The 17,113-nt window shown below is 38.0% G+C and overlaps 1 protein-coding gene and 1 non-coding gene across 2 annotated transcripts in view; one reads left to right on the top strand and one right to left on the bottom strand.

Annotated features, from left to right (window-relative positions):
• Macrod2 (mono-ADP ribosylhydrolase 2) overlaps positions 1–17,113 on the bottom strand; it is a 2,130,377-nt gene that overhangs the window by 1,989,961 nt on the left and 123,303 nt on the right. The window lies entirely within an intron of this gene.
• LOC115071189 lies at positions 16,477–16,583 on the top strand. Its single transcript, XR_003850297.1, has one exon. It is a non-coding gene; the product is annotated as a U6 spliceosomal RNA (small nuclear RNA).

Raw genomic sequence — 17,113 nt, forward strand, 5'->3', positions numbered from 1 at the left:
TATATATATATTCTCTGGTATAAAGCTAGAAATTGGTTTAAGTAGAGCTAATTATTAGTCCCCAGAGCTTAAGTTTATCAAGTAGGCAATCATCTAAACAGAAAACTTTTTTCTGAAACACGTTTTTACAGATATCAACTTCACTTATTCTTTTTAATTTTTATTGTTATTTTATGTGTATGACTATATTTCCTGCATGTGTCTAAGTGCACATGTCACACAGTGCCCACAGAGGACAGAGGAGGCATCAGATCCCCTGGAACTGGAGTTACAGATGGTTGTTAGTTGCCACGTGGGTGCTGGGAATGGAACCTGAGTATTCTCCAAGTACAGCCAGTGCTCTTAACCACTGAATCATCTCTCCAGCCCCCAGCTATCAATAAACTTCTTTAAAGTCTATTATAGAAGCCGGGGGTGGTGGCACATGCTTTTAATCCCAGCACTCAGGAGGCAGAGGCAGGCAGATGTCTGTGAATTCGAGGCCATCCTGGTCTCCATTAGCTAATCCAGACCAGTTGTGGCTACAGGGAAAACTTGTCCAAAAGAAAAAAAAAAAGGTCTATTATAGAGCTATCAGCTGACTGCTATCCAAGTTTTCTAGTAAAAGCTTAAATGCAAAACCCTTGTCACTCACAAACAGCACCGACAATATCTGTTAGTTAGACTCACAATTATTAGGAGGCTGAAATTAACTTTCTGAAGAGAACCATCTATTTTATGGAGGGAAAAAGTTGTTTATAATAATTCTACTTATGGCAAGTGATTTCCACAGTCACAATCTTCCTGAAGTGTCAGTAGCAATTAAAATTCAAGCATTGATGTTTGTGTGTGTGTGTGTGTGTATGTATGTATGTATGTAAAATAGGAAATAAGGGAGGGAAGAAAAGAAAGAGCAAAAAAGAAAAAAATGAAAAACAAGAAAGAGAAAATGAAAGCAAAATATGCAAATTATATTTTGATTACAAAAAATAATCTGCTTTTAGCTTCAATAGTGCAAGTAAAAGTAATTATCTTTGTTTTCAGTAATCCCCATGACCTCAGAGAAATCTTCATTGAAGTCAGCTACAAAGGTAACAGAATGACTGTTTTGGCATCACAAATTCTCTTTTTAAAGATTTATTATCATTGGTGTGTGTGTGTGTGTGTGTGTGTGTGTGTGAGAGAGAGAGAGAGAGAGAGAGAGAGAGAGAGAGAGAGAGTGAGAGAGAGTTTGTGTGTCAGTGTGTATATACGTCTGTATAGATGCCTGTGGGGGCCAAAGGAGGACATTGGATTCCTTAAACACAGGTTCTGGGAACCGAACTCAGGTGCTCTGAAAGGGCAGCAAGCATTCTTAATCTCTGAGCCATCTCTCCAGTCCCAGCATAGTAAATTCTTATAGATAAGTATGTTTTTAGGAGAAAGGTATAGAAAGAAATAGAAAGGGGAGAAAAGGAGCAGTGGTAGGAAGAGAGGGAATAGAAGGTGGAGAGTGATACTGCATGTGGTCTCTTACCAAACTAAGAAGAAAAATAACTACTCCATCATGAGACTATACAACACTATGGACAAAGACTGATTATCTGGGTTCATTAACACTGACTAGGAATAGTCCATTTCTTTCAACTTTTTGTGTGGTTTTTAGATGGATAACTAGAGTTACATCTTAATATTCTGAAAGTGATAAGATCAAGTTTCAAACTGAATAAATGAAACCCAGTGATTGATAGAGAAATAATGGTCTGGCTCATGATTTTTATGATTAGTCCATCACCTAATACTTGGCGTCAGAGGTTCATCAATTCAAATTTGAAGCAATGCTTGGTTATGTAATCTACCTCATATTATTTCTCACTGTTTGTTTGTATATAGGGTGCGTACAAACATGGGCAAGCCCATGCACTTATTAGTATTGGATTACTAGAGTCTCCTCCCTAATAACTAAATAAAACTCACTCTCTTTCTTTCTCTCTCTCTCTCTCTCTCTCTCTCTCTCTCTCTCACACACGCACACACACACATGCACACAAGTATAATATTTTATGAAATATTCATCTCTCTCTCTCTCTCTCTCTCTCTCTCTCCCCACCCCATAAAGTTTTATAAATTTTTCAGAATACTGTCCCTGTAGCCAGGGATCACCAGCCACCATTTCCTGCCCCATGATGTATAAAGTGATTCAGCTCATTTATACCAACCTACCTTCTTTTGTAACATAACATACCACTTCTGAAATCATACTCACTTGACTTACATCTAGGATCAGACTTCAGGACATAAGCTAACACATGCACAAGAATGTTGATGCTGTAAACTGAATGTTTTCCAAACAGCTAACTTTATAAGCACGTTTTCACCTGCTATGAGTAGTAAAAGTAACATTTTCACTATTTTAATGTCTGTCATCTCCTGAGGGAAGTAGAACAAGCTGGTGAGGAAATTGTAGTTGAAAGTGAATTTAATCATTCAGTTGCAAGATGTTAGTAATATCTTTTGGAAGACTAAAAATACTTGAGGTAGTCACCAACATCTTTGGTCTATCAACTGAGCAGCACAAGTGTACTTCTCATTCTCCAGAGTGTCTCTCCCACTGATGTTCCTGTAAGCTTAAGAATGCAATGCCCAAACACTAGTTAGTAGAAAATATAAAGAAGATTTATTGGAATAAATCTCCAGTAAGGAAAATAATTTTCTGACTGAAAAAGACGGCTCATTCAATAATCTGCCAGTCATGCAAGGAGGATTTCAGATCCTGAGTTCAGATCCCCAGGACCCACATAAAAGCTGGCTGTGGCAGTATGTATCTGTAAGCCCAGTGCTGAGAATGCCAAGACAGGAGAATCTCTGGAGCTCATTGGCCAGTCAGCCTACTCAAATCAATGAGCTCCAGGTTCAATGAGAGACCCTATCTCAAAAAAATAAGGAGGAAAGAAATTGAAGAAGATATCAGACATTGACCTCTGGCCTGCATGTGCATATACACACATGTGCACACATCCATATACACGTGTACACACCCACACAAACATATACATGCACCACACATATACATACCAACACAAAATATTAATAGCAGTACTTTTGGTAAAATACTAGATTGGGTCATTGTTGTGTTGATTCAGTGGTTGTGGGATTTTTGTTTGTTTGTTGGAATTTTTCTTGTTTTTAATTATATAATGGTTTTTAGTTGATGTTCATAAAGAGAGTAATTGCTTAAAACTGTGCTGGATATCCTTAAAAAACGAGCTTTTCTATATAGAGTTATATCATGCCATTCTTTGGGGCCTCTGCTATAAAAATAAAATCAAGTCTCAAAGAATACCTCTTAAACTGTGTCCTTTAGTACTATAGTTGCAAGTCAGCATTGCATTATACCTTCACAAATGTAAATACCTTGTACTCATTTCATGATGCATAGCAGTGGCCATATTGTATCAATGCTGAATTTAATGATGTCATTCAAGGATGTTTTCTTCCCAGATGATAACTGAGGAATTGATTTTAAATAATGATACCACAACAGTAATAGAACTTTGCTATTTCCTTTTTTTGCTATTTTCTAATTTTTAAAAGTTATTTAAAACATAGAATATTGTATATCTCTAAAATTTTGTATAGATTACTGTAGAATCTAGAAGAGTTGTTGCTGCTATTGATGTAAAAATACATGTCATGATTAGTGTTCTTTAAATAAAAATATAAATAGGGATAATATATGTACATATATATGATCTAAAATTTTGGAAACTTTAGCTGTGCTTTCAACTTTAGGGAAAAAGTCATCCCAATTTACCGTATTGAGATGACATTTTACAGAAATTAACAGCCATATTGGTCTGGAATTGTTAAGCTTAACTTTTTCCCATCTATACTGAGGAAACACACTGCATTAAATATGTAAGACCTTATCTACATGGTTTGATAATAGAAGCTAATATTCTCTAAGTAATGAAAAAGAAAGTGTACAATGCATTTCAAATGCTAAAACAGAGTTCACAGATCTGCAGGAGTGCTTCTCTTCACTACCACTGCTTACATAACTATGCATGGAACAGAAGTAACTGTATGTTCTGGAAAGCAGAGGCCTCAAAATGCAATAACTTCACAAGAGTCTAACATACTGAGTATACAAATGCACTCTCTGCCTCATTCCAACTCACTATAATGGAAGAAGCTGATGACGAAGTAGACACACAGCACCACCCCAAAACGGAAAATTTGTTAGGATCCATAGACTTCTGGAGGAAGGAAGTCAAATTAGAATCTTCAGCCTTTCTCTGGTGGCAAAGCATAATAAAATAAAATTAGGAGCTGTCAGCAACCACATTTTCTGTATGTAGAAAGACAGTCTACAGAGAAAGAAAAGTCAGAGACCCATGTAGATGAAGTCAAAATAAAAGAGGACAGAATCTCAATTATGTTTGAGCATCTATTCCCAAACCCAGCTGTTTCTCTACTCTTACCATGCCTTAGTGATGCTGAAATCTACCCCACCATACTTCCAAGTTCTCACTTTCACTTAAGCTATCCATACTTGGGTTTCTAAGAAAGAGTTAAAGAGTTCAGGCTACACTTAAAAGCATCCCAGACAAATGCTATCAAGCCACCTGGTGGCAACTGAGAGAAAGCAAAGAACTGCTTCATTATGGTGAAGATAGTTTCAATGTAATTCTAGATGTACAAAAGCCTACTCCCTCTTTGGCTCAGTCCTTCAAATGGCTGAAAATAATAAAGTCAGATGAGAACATTCTCTCAAGAGAGTGAGGCAAGTGTCTCAAAACACTGATTTGTATACAACAGATAATGTGGGATGGCACTGAAAGAGGGTGTTGAAGGGTGTGGGATCTAGAAGAACAAAGTAGAATCTTGAAGGACAAGGAAGAGGTTGGCCTGGGGGTGGGGGAGGAAGGGTGTTCATGGACCTAAACCAGAGCACTAGCACACAGGAAAGTAAAAACAAGGCAACAGGAGGCGCTTCCTGGGAAGATGGCTGTGGAGTTGGTGGGGTTTGGTGTGCTGGCCACACCAAACAACTAGTTTCTCCCCTTTATACTCTCCAAATAGTCCAAAATAAACTTATTTTAATAATTAGAATTCATATTTCCAATTAACATCTGAAGTTTTTATTTTAAAATGGCTAAATAATATCTTCAAAAAAGAATACAAGTTTAAGCTCAGTCACACAAAATAGAAGGAAAAAGATCTGTGAGTGTATTATACTTCTTGCTTCATTGTGGATTAAATATATTTTCATTCGCTTTTATGGTCTCATTACATAAGGGCTGATAAGCAGGTTAGACTGGTAATATTCTCTCACCTAAATTACAAATCCAATAATCTGGAGATCAGAATGTCTCAAGATTGTTGATATGTTTATATTGCTTGTTTCTATAACAATGACCTTCTTTGCTAACATGCTGTGATTCTCTCTAGGCATCAGACCACGCCTTTTTTTCCACTACTAAATAGCCCCACCCTTGTTCTGCTTTGAAGTCATTTTAGTCTCAGCCAAGAGTCTTACTGCTCAGCCCAGTCCTCCTCAGGCTTCTAACTTCATATCAGACACACTCATTTCTACTTCATCAGACACAAGGGAGGCTGTCACTTGCCCAATGGAGACAGACTCTAACTTGGGGACACCAAGAGTGAGTAGTTGCACCAAAGAAAAGGATTGCAATCAAATTAGTGTCTCTGGTAGACTGCCGTGGGGCTCAGTATTCCTCAGTAATCACTGATCTTGAGGCTTGGGTTCAATGACTAAGAGCACTTGCTGCTCTTACAGATAGCCTAGGTTTGGTTCCCAGCACCCACATAGCGGCTCACAGCCATCTGCAATTTCAGCTGTAGGGGCTTCTGAGCCCTCTTCTGGCATCCACAGGCATCACATGAACATGATGCACTTACACACATGCAGGCAAACCACTCATACACATAAAAATAAATAAATCTTCTACATAAAGAAACTTCTCTGATTAGAGTTGAGAGATACACTAATCTATGAGCATAACAATAAGTCATTAGGAGTTGGTTTAATACTATGTCCATTTAGCAAAAGAACAATAGTAGGTTCTCCTATAGGCCTTATAACCTGCCTAGCCACAGGTTCTTGGCCTGAGTAATGGTGCTAGGTATGGTCTTCATCCTCAAGAGCAGGCCTTAAATCCAATCAGAAAGTAGTTGGTTACTCCCATGACATTCATGTCACTATTACACCAGTGGGCATGTCTTGCCAAGCTAGTCATTATTGTAGTTTGCAAGGTTCACAGCTGGGTAAGGTTGATAATTACTTTTCTCCCCTGGTAGTGTACATAGCACCTTCCAGCACTATACAAGCTAGTCAGTAGGGATGAATCTTCTGGGTCAGTACCAACTTGATATTATCACATATTACAATTCAAGTATATAGTCTTCAGCAATCCAGTCTTACCCATCAAGTTCTGGAGGGTAACAAAGAGCATTTGGCAGTAGATGTCGATTAACACAGAGATCCACAACTGGTCAAGGTGCAGAGGATAAGAGACTATTGAAGTCTCAGTACTAAATGGAACATCTATGGCACAACCTCTCTTCCCACACTCAGGGATCATTGTGAAAGAGGAGGCAGAAACATTAACAGAGCCAGAGGAGGTGTATGACTACAGGGAAACCATACACAGCTGGGCAGGTGAACATATGAACTCAGCAAAGACCTGCACATGGTCAAGCATTAAGAGGGAAGGCAGGCATGATGCCCCACCCCTAGCTGAAGAGCTATTCACAATTAATAGCTGCTGGAGAGGGAGAGTCATTTTCTTTAAGAGTGTGGCCTCGGGTAGATTAACCACACTCTACTGGATTGGGCAATACACCTAAGAGTATATGGGTAGCACAAACTGAACTCAATGGATTTAAACAGAAAGAGGGCACAAAGCTGGGTGGGTATTGAAGAGAAGATGAACCTGAGAAAAGATGAGGGAGATGAATATGATCAAATTATATTGTATGACATTCTCAAAGAATTTTTTTTAAAAAACAACAACAAATCTTTAAAAAATTAATCCCTGAGCTCCTTTGCTACAGTGTTAGAGTGTATGTGTTAGAACATCCCCTCTTGGACCTTCCTCCATGAACAGTTATTCTATCTTTTAAAGTTGTGTCCCTAAGCCACTTTCCTTTTCTGTGTATTTCCTGGTTACTGGAGTAAGAGTTTGACTTATTTTCCATGCTTGTTATTTATTGTCTGGGGTCGCCTCTAAGACCCATATTCTGCCCTACTCTCTCCCATAAGGCTGAACCCTAAGGATTATATCATACAGGTTTCCTTGATGCCAGGCTTCTTGTTGAGTCAACAGCACTACATGCAGATGAAAAGGTGAGAGGAGAGAGAGTCAGGATAGTTCCCTTTTCCTTCCACTCTTCAATATTAGCATCTCTGACTCCAGCTCCATTCCTTCACACCTGCAGCTTCTCCTACAGGACTTAGATTCTTACTTGCTCTGGCAAAGGTCCTTTCAATCACTGATCCTTCAAATCTAGACTAGTACCTTCCTGCGAATACTGATCTCTAGGCATCCCACCAGACATTGTTTTATACCATAATCATACCCTACCTCTATAAACAGCCCCTTCACTGTTTTCGCTGGAACCATTTAAAGTGAACTGTGCTTCCCTCTGGGGCCCCGACAATATTACATTGCAGTGGACATGGCTTTGAAGAGCTCAGATCTATACCCCATGCCATTACTCATTGCTTATGAACATCAGCTAATTTTCCTTCAGGTTATTCCCACGCTATAGAGTCACAAGTTTGGGGGCTACTTTTCCAACTCTGACTCTGAGGACTAGGTCTGAAGTTCTAACTTCTAGAACTTACCAGTGTAATCCTATCTCACTATAATTGAATGGTTAGGGTTGAGTACATAATTTTAAATGCCTAAGTACCCTGAAGTCACTGTTTCCTTGGATGACAAAGAAACATGGGCTTTCATTCAGGGGATAAACTAGTGTGGGTGATATATAAGAAACAGCCCTGTCTAGAAATGACCTAAAAGTCTGTCCTCATTCTTTCTGCACTCTCTCTACTCTGCACCAACTAAAGGGTATCTGACATTCTCAAGACAGCCAAGCACACATCCACCTCAGAGACTTTGCATTTGACATTCCCTTGGCCTGGAATGTTTTCTTCATACATCCCTAGGTTCTCCACGTTCCATGCTCAAATGCTTTCCCAGTAAGGCCTTTCCAGGTCACCCTATAACAAAGCCTTACTCTTCTTCCACTTTCTGCATTCTCTAACCTTCTGCTCTGCCCTCACCATTTCTAATCCTGTGTTGTATTTTTTATTCAGCTGTCTGTCTTCCCTAGGATATAAGCTATATGAAAGCATAGTTGGTAAGGCTTTTGCCATTTTGTTCTCTGACACACAATACCACTATTTAATTTTGGTTGAATGACTTAAATATATAGCATTTTAAATGTAAAACAGTTTGATATTTGGATACTGCTTGTATTCACAGATGATGATATGATAGTGAGGGTGAAATGGTAGAAATTTTCTCAGGATCAGAGAACTAGAATATTATAACAGAATCTAGAATTAGTCTGTTGAATAAGAAGACTCACATGCTTATGACTAGGGGACTAAGCATTGTAAAGGCAGGATGTAGTCATGATAGTTTTTCAAAATGAAGGGAATGCTAGGAAAAGAGATACATTAGGGAGGATCAAGTACTTGGAGCACAAATATGAAGCAGTATGACAGATATAGGTGGGCAATGCAGGCATGAGTAGAATGTGTCTCAAATAAGACATTTTTATATTCATTTTCCGTGTGTGTGTGTGTGTGTGTGTGTGTGTGTGTGTGTGTATGTGAGTGCAGGTGCCTAAAGAGTTGGAACTGCCTGGAGTTACAGGCAGTCAGGCAGTTGCCAGCCACCCAGCTCTGGTGCTGGAAATCAAACTTGGGTCCTCTGTAAGGGCAGCACAAGCTCGTAACACTAAACAATTCCTCCAGCCCTGTGATTTTTTTCAAAAAACTAAAATATTTTAACAAATAAGGATGAAATGAGATTCCTTTCTATGACATAAAAATGGATCTATTCTTTTCATTAGGAAAGTTGGGCAGTGGGTAAAATAAAACGATACAAAAGTACCTAGGGAAATTCTATGCCCATCATGACAGTAAAAGTTAAACCATTATTTTTCAGGAGCTCTAATTAAATGTTCATTACAAGACACAATTAAATGTATCCTTACAAATTTAAAGTCAGGAGAGGATAGAGATGCTACATATATTTTAAGTTACACATGCTGTTTTATTTATTATTTTTATTTTATGTACATGAATGTATTGCCTACAAGTAGCTAGGTACACCCATGTCATGTGATGCCTGTGGAGGACAGAAGAGGGCATCAGATTCTCTGGAACTGGAATTAGGTGGTTGTTAGGCACCATGTAGGTGCTGAGAATCTAATCCGGGTCCTCTGCAAGAGCAGCCAGTGCTCTTAACCACTGAGCCATCTCTCAAGCCCCAAAAAAGCTAATTTCTATAAGCATAACAAATATTTAGAAATTCAGTCTAAGTATCAAAAAATAATTTGGGAGACTATGTTACAAAGACATGGTAGCATGCTGAACAGACTCTTGCCAAAAATTACATGTCTGGTTTCTCAAGGTAAAGCAAAGAATCACAAAATCACAAGTTAAAAAGCAGGTAGTCAATTACCAACCTCTCCATTTTTCAAAGAAATAATTAATCCTAAAGAAGTGAAGTAGCATACCTCGGTCCAAAGAGCTCATATCAGAGTCAGAACCAGGACTATGCCTTCTGAGTTCACTGCCCATTCTGACTCATTGGGGTGTCTGCCTTTTACAGAAATTTTAGAGACATAGATAAGGTTCTGTGTATGTGCTACTTATGGAGAACCCCTGAGAGAATCTTTGTGTAAACACCTGCAAACCAAAACCCATTGATTCAATTTTAAGTTAAAGGTTTTATTTGTTAAACATTAACAGAAAGTTTCTTTTTATAGTAACAGTGTTATTTTACCACAGATTTTCATAAAAGCATCATCATGCAGCTTAAAATACAGAAACATCCTTATGATGTAGGAAGCTTCAAACCATCATTTGACATTCAGGATGATTTTCGTACACTTCTGGGTTCACATGTTTCATTCTCCTCATAGAAGTTGCCTCTCAAGGAGGCACACTGTCTCTCAGCCCCTCCCAATGTCTGCATTCCAACATGGGCTGTCCCCTGAAATTCTATACTAATATACCTTCCTCTACTTGGATGGACTTTTTCATGTACACTTAAAATTTTAAATCCCAGTAAATGCAAATACTTATTTACCCCATTTGAGAGGTAGGTAGATAAACACAAGCAGAAGAAACTTAAAGGCTTCTCTAATTTGGCAATCTCGAACAGTCACAAAACGTCTTTGTTTAAAGGAACTGTGAGAAAACTGGGTAGGAAATGTGCAAATAGATAGCAAACAAGTTTTTTAAAAGGCAATATTTTTCATAAGGCATCAGATAATTGTTGAAATAATAAATTTTAAGATTTAGAGTCTGATGTTCAATTATTATTAAGATCTATTGATCTCAGAAATTTGTTTGGCTAACATTGTGGATTTTATTTTCCTTTATGTTCACATTTTAGGAATCTTGGAGCAATAACCAAAATAACCAAAGCATGAAATAACCATAAACAATCTTGTGTGATAATCTACCATGAAATTTTATTGGAATTACTACAAATGAAAAATAAAGACGTCAATGTAGCACCAGCGCAGCATGAGCAGTACATGTAAGTACCGGGAGACCAAAAAAAGATGCATTCATTCAATTGAGTTACTGCCACTCCATGACTGAATGAAACAGAGCAAAAGATGAATGCACAAAACAATCTACTGCATTAGGGGCAATGGAATGAGAAGCACTTTAATTGGATAAAATTTAAGAGCTGAATTACAAATGCCACACAAATAAACAGCTCTAAATAATGTGTTTTTCCAGTTAAATAATGACTTTAATAAAACAGATGAAAATGTAGGCTGTGTTGTTTTTTCTGCCTGTCAGAATCTCATTAGCATTTCAATTTAAATTCTACAAGTGCACTCAAATCTCTCATTTGTACATCTGGCATAACTCAAAACACTGCCTTATTTGTTAAAATAAAATTTAAGCCAAATGAGCCAATTCACAATATCTTCCAGTGGTATTTTAATGGATGAAAACAATGTTGTTATTTTAGTGTTGTACAACAGCAGGGATCTCCATGTGAAGAAACAGAAAAGATTTAGATAACACTTTCGAAGAAAATTTGTGCTTGTAAGAAAATCCTGAAAGCATGGAATTAAGTGTTAATGCTGCCTTTGAATCATTTATTTTGCAAAATTAATATCTGAAACATTATCAATCTTTACAGTAAACTTAGGAATGATGCTTAAAGAAAAATGAATCCAAAAATTCATTTAAGTAGACACTACTTTGAATTTTTTTGGCCAAGGTTTCCTATTGATCACCATAAACTCCAAAAGCAAAAGTGTAGGGGAAAATTCTTCAAACTGCCGGTTTGGCAATGACTGTGTATAAATCAACAGTGTGTATAAAAATTGCATAGAAATATTTTGAAACTGTGTATTCCCAGGGTTTAGCCCCAAAATTCTGATTCATAGATGGGAACCAAAAATTAGAAGGTTTAGGTTTTGTTTTGTTTGTTTGTTTGTTCGTTGAGACAGGGTTTCCCTGTAGCCCTGGGTGCCCTGGAACTTGCTGTGTAGGCTAGGCTGGCCTGGATCTCACAGAGATCTGTCTGCCCCTGACTCCTGAGTACTGGGACTACAGGTGTGCACACCATGCCCAACTCAGGAGTTAGAAGTTTTAAGTTAAAAGTTATAGAACAGGTAATTGTGATACCAGTAATATGTGGTTCTCAATTTAAGAAATACTCTAACCTAATAAAGGGATGAAACTCACACCCTGTAAACTGATAAGTAGTCTTTAATGAACTAGATGTCTTCTAACTTTACTCTTACTTTGGATGAACTATCCAGTTCAGTCAACATCCTATTGCACCATCTTGGGTTAGTGCTGAGTATCAAAGTCTGAACCAGCACCAAAGTCCTAAACCCTGGGTATAACTATGTAACTAGCCAAAAGCCAGTTTAGTACAGAGCAAGGGGCATAGAGAATAAACACATACCTCATAATCAGCGAGATCCCAGTCAAGTACCCCAACAAGCAGGCACAGCACAGAGGAACAAAAGAAAAATGGTAGACTGCTTTGGCCTTGGCTAAGGGCAAATGGTTTCTAGAAATTTTGCTTGAGCTACTTCCCTAAGGATTTCCATTATAAAGGAATTTGTAAGATATAAAGGTAAGTTATTTTATAGTACATTTTGCAAAATTTAGTTATAATTATAACAACTCACTTTTAGGTCAAAGAAGTCACCTAGATGTCCTCTGTTGATATTTCAGAAATTTGGTATGTATGTTTTCATTCTCATTCAGTTCTAGGAAAATTTTTATTTCCCTCTGTATTTCTTCTGTGGTCTAATTTTCATTCAGGAGTTTGTTGTTTAGCTTCCATGTATTTATGTATTTTTCCCCATTTTTTATTATTGTTGATATCTAGCTTTATTCATTTTCTGTCAGAAAACAGGATGTTGTTCCAATTTTCCCAAATGTGTGGAGACTTGTTTTGTGATCTAATATTTGGTAAATTTTGGAGAAAGTTCCATGGGCTGCTGAGAGGAAGTATATTCTTTGGTGTTTGGGTGGAATGTCCTATAGATGTCTGTAAAGTCCATACGATTTATGATGCTAACAGGATTTCTCTGTTTAGTTTTGGTTTGGCTGACCTGTAGATTGGTGACAGTGGGATAGTGAAGTCACACACTATTACTGTATTTGAGTCAATGTATGATTTTAGATTCGATAGGCTTTCTTTAATGAGAATGAGTCCCCTGGTGTGTGGTTACCTATATGTTTAGGATTGTAACATCTTCTTGGTACATTTTTCCTTTACTAAGTATAAAGCGACCTTCCCTTTGTCTTCTGATTAGTTTTAAAGTATATTTTTTCAGATATTAAAATAGTTATACCCGCTTGCTTCTTAATTCCATATGCTTGGGATAGCTTTTTCCATCCTTATATACTAAGGAGGTATCGATCATTGATGTTGAGATATGTTTCTTAAAGGCAACAAATCTATGGATCCTATTTTCTAATCAAATCAGTTAGTCTGTGTCTTTTTACTGGGGAGTTGAGATCATAATAATTCAGAGTTATGATTGACCAATGTTTATTAATTCCTGTTACATTGGTGCTGTAGTGTTGTTTCCTTAGACCACTTTTGGTTAACTGTTTTTCATGCCCTCTTGAGAGTGTTTAATCTTCTCTTCAGACTGAAGTATTCCATCATGTAGTCTCTGTAGAGCTGAATTTTCATGGACATAAATTCCTTAAATTTCTTTTTATTATGGAAAGTTATTTCTCCTTTGATTACAACTGATAGTTTTGCTGGGTATAGTAGTCTGGGCTGGAAATGGGTTCTTTCATGACTTGTAGAATATGAGTCCAAGCTTTTCTAGCTTTTATAGTCTCCACTGAAAAGTCAGCTGTTATTCTGATAGGCTTGACTTTATATGTGATTTGATCTTACAACTTTCTATAGCTTTTCTTTGTTCTGTTCATTTAGTATTTTGACTATTATATGATGTGGGGAGTTTCTTTTCTGGTTCTGTCTACTTGGTGTTCAGCATGCCTCTTGTAGCTGGATGGGTATCTCTTTCCCTAGATTTTGGAAATTTTCTTCTATAATATTATTAAAAATACTTTCTGTGCCTTTGACCTGAGTTTCTTCTCCTTCCACACAATTCACAGGTTTGGTCTTTTTACTGTGTCCCAGAGCTCTTGCATATTCTACTCCTGAGTTATTTTAGATTTGATGTTTTCTTTTATTGAGAATCCACTTCCCCAACACTGCCTCCAAGATCTGATATTCTCTTCTGTTTCATCCACTTCCCTTTTGCTTCTTTCTGCTAATATTTTTATTTGAATTGTGAGTTTTTAATTCAAGTTTTATCTCTGGTTTTTCTTCAGAGAGTCTGTCTTTTTATTGAATTCTAATTTTATATTTTGAACTGTTTTTTTTCCTTCAACTGTTTATGTTTCCACAGTCTTCATTCAGTCCTTTATTCATACCCTCTTTGAGATCCTTGAAATGTATGATTGCTATTTTGAAATAATTGTCTTGTGCATCACCTAGGTCACCATTCTCAGGAAACATGACGGGGTGCTAATTTCTGAAGGAGACATATGATCTTGATTGTTCATGTAGCTTTTGTTTTCTCAATGAAACCTAGGCATCTGAACTTGTGTGGTGGTATTTCTTGGTATGGATAGGTGATCTCGTCTTTGTTAAATGTTTGTCTCTTTGCTTACTGCTTCCTCAACTCCTCAGGTTATGGGCCACCTGAGTAAGGCTTGGTGTTCAGTATTGGAACAACTTTATGTTCATGTGCAAGTGGGGCATAAGAAATCATCGAAGTTCAGGTAGAGATAGGTACAACTTTTGAGTTGAGGTTCCAGGATTGACTCCCATGGTCCTGGATCAGCTTAGTGGGCTGGGTGAGTAATAAGTAAACAGATTGGCTGATAGATTAGGCTGGGAGAGCTCTCAGGCCTCATGCACACAGGACCTAGCAATCTAGAAGGCCTGAGAGCTGAGATGGTGAGTGCTGGGAAGTCTCAGGAAGGGGAACACAAGACCACAGGTCTAGAGGAGCATGTAGGTCTGGGAGACCCAAACAGGCTTGAGAGCTGAGTTGGTGATGGGAACTAACCACAGTAAGGGTCAGGCAGCATATGGATCTGGGGTGGGCAAGGATCCCAGCCACTTAATGAGGCCTAAGAGCTGAGATCTGGCATAGACTTTGAATCCAGGAATTCTGATCTTAAAATCAATCTTCTGAATTAGTTTACTGATGACTTCTGCATTTTATACTGTTTTATTTTAGATTTAATAAAGATATATATTATATAACTTTGTTTTGATAACATATCTTCTCACAAGCCTCAGCATCTAGCAATATCTTACATGCAGTGAACATTAACTAAATACTGCTTGACTGAAGTTACTGGCCATGTCCATAATTAAATTAACATCACATCTTGAAGCAGTCATACAGCAACAAATTACCATTCCTTTGGGTCTGAGGTTGCCTTATTTCTAAGAAATGACCAGAGAAATGCAAAACCCCCTGGTTACACCATTCCTTTTATGGAAATTTTTTTACATTTACTTTGTGTGTGTGTGTGTGTGTGTGTGTGTGTGTGTGTATGCACGCACGCATGTGTGCACAGTCATGAAGCTTATATCTAGTGAAATGCAATAAGTAGCAAACAAATACATTAACTAGATCCATTCAACGGCAAAGACTTCACTGCATGGTCCATAAAAGGAGTACCTACTCTATCAAGAAAGATTAGAGGATAACACTCTAGTAAATGTAATGAGAAGAAGCAGATAGAAAAGGATCTGCAGAAGAGAGGCTCAGGCAAAAGACAGTACAAGCAGTGAGTCCCAAGTCACAGTGTTCTATCTAAGGGAAGGATAAATGCCTTAGTTAAAAAGGTCTTCAGCTCTGCTTTTTTTCATCTCATTCTAAAGAGGATTTTTTAAAAACTAACATTTGTGATGTTGACTTCACACCACAGATAAAAATTGATCAAAGACAGATCAAAGATTCAAATGTGGCCTAAGGAGTTGGCTCAATGAATAAAGCTCTGGCCATGCAAGAATGACTGAGTTTGGATCCACAGAACCCATATAAAGCTGGATGCTTCAGCACATGTCTGTAACCATGGCACTCCTAAGCAAGATGTGAGGCAGAGACAGAAGGATCCCAGGAAGTCTATTAGCCAGCTAGCCTGTTATGCACAGCAAACAGCAACAGGTAGAAGGTGAGGACACCTGAGGTGGTCTTCTGACTACCACATTCATACACACAGAGATTAAAAACAAAATGCAAATATCAAAACTAAAACCACAAAACTCTAAACAGAATACAAACTGGGTTACGCAGTGGTTTCTTACATATGAATAAAAGTACAGCAACCCAATTTAAAAGGTTATAAAATGGGTCGGGCATGGTGGTTGATGCTTTCAATCCCAGCACTTGAGTGGCAGTGGCAGGCAAACATCAGTGGCCAGGCAAGCCTGGTCTCCTGGTCTCCATAGTAAGTCTAGGCCAGCTGGGGCTACAAGGTGACCATGTCTCAAAAAGACCAAAAAAAGATAAATGATTATAAGGATAAGGATATGACCAAAAACCTAATACCAAATAGGAACCTACAGAATTGAAAAAAAAATTGTAAATCATCTATCAAATGCAAATCTAGTATCTCAAATATAAAAGAATACAACAATTCAGTAACAAGATCAAATAACCCAACAAAAATAGGTGAATAATTTGGAAAGGACTTTCTCTAAATGTATGCAAGATTCAGTGCTCCCTTCAGCAGCACATGTATTCAAATTGAAACAATACAGAGAAGGTTAGCACAGCCTCTGTACAAAGGACAGGAGGCACATGAGAGGATGCTTGTCATCCTTACATGTCCAAGAAATAGAAGTAAAACTACACTGTGATACCTCTTCACCAGGGTGGCTATGGGATTCTTAAAATGAAAACTGACAAGTGTTGACGAGGGTAAAGAGAAATTGAAATTGTCATACACAGCTGGTGGGGATGCAGAACGGCCTCTGTGGAAAACTTTGATAGTCCTTGAAAAGTTAAATAGAGTTAATATAGGACCCAGCAAATCTACACCTAAATATTCAACCAAGAGACTCAAAGGGATATATATCCATTCAAAACTTCCATCAAAATGTTCACAAAAGAATGTTCAGGACTATCCTCAGGCCTCTTGGGGTAAGTCTATAGCGCAGCTCTCCGTGCCGGGACTCCCTAAGCAACATTCACCCTTCCACCCAACCCCTCGCTGTTCTATACTCCTAGTTTGGGCCCTGTGCCATTCCTAGTCTTGGGGCCCCAGACAACTGGGGAACCAATACTGCTTCCTGACCCTTCTCACCCAGAGCAACCCAGTCCCTTTCTTGGGCTCCAGGAGCACCACTTCTGG

The sequence above is a fragment of the Nannospalax galili genome, unplaced genomic scaffold, assembly GCF_000622305.1.
Source record: "Nannospalax galili isolate Female #2095 unplaced genomic scaffold, S.galili_v1.0 scaffold1118, whole genome shotgun sequence".
Taxonomy (NCBI): domain Eukaryota; kingdom Metazoa; phylum Chordata; class Mammalia; order Rodentia; family Spalacidae; genus Nannospalax; species Nannospalax galili.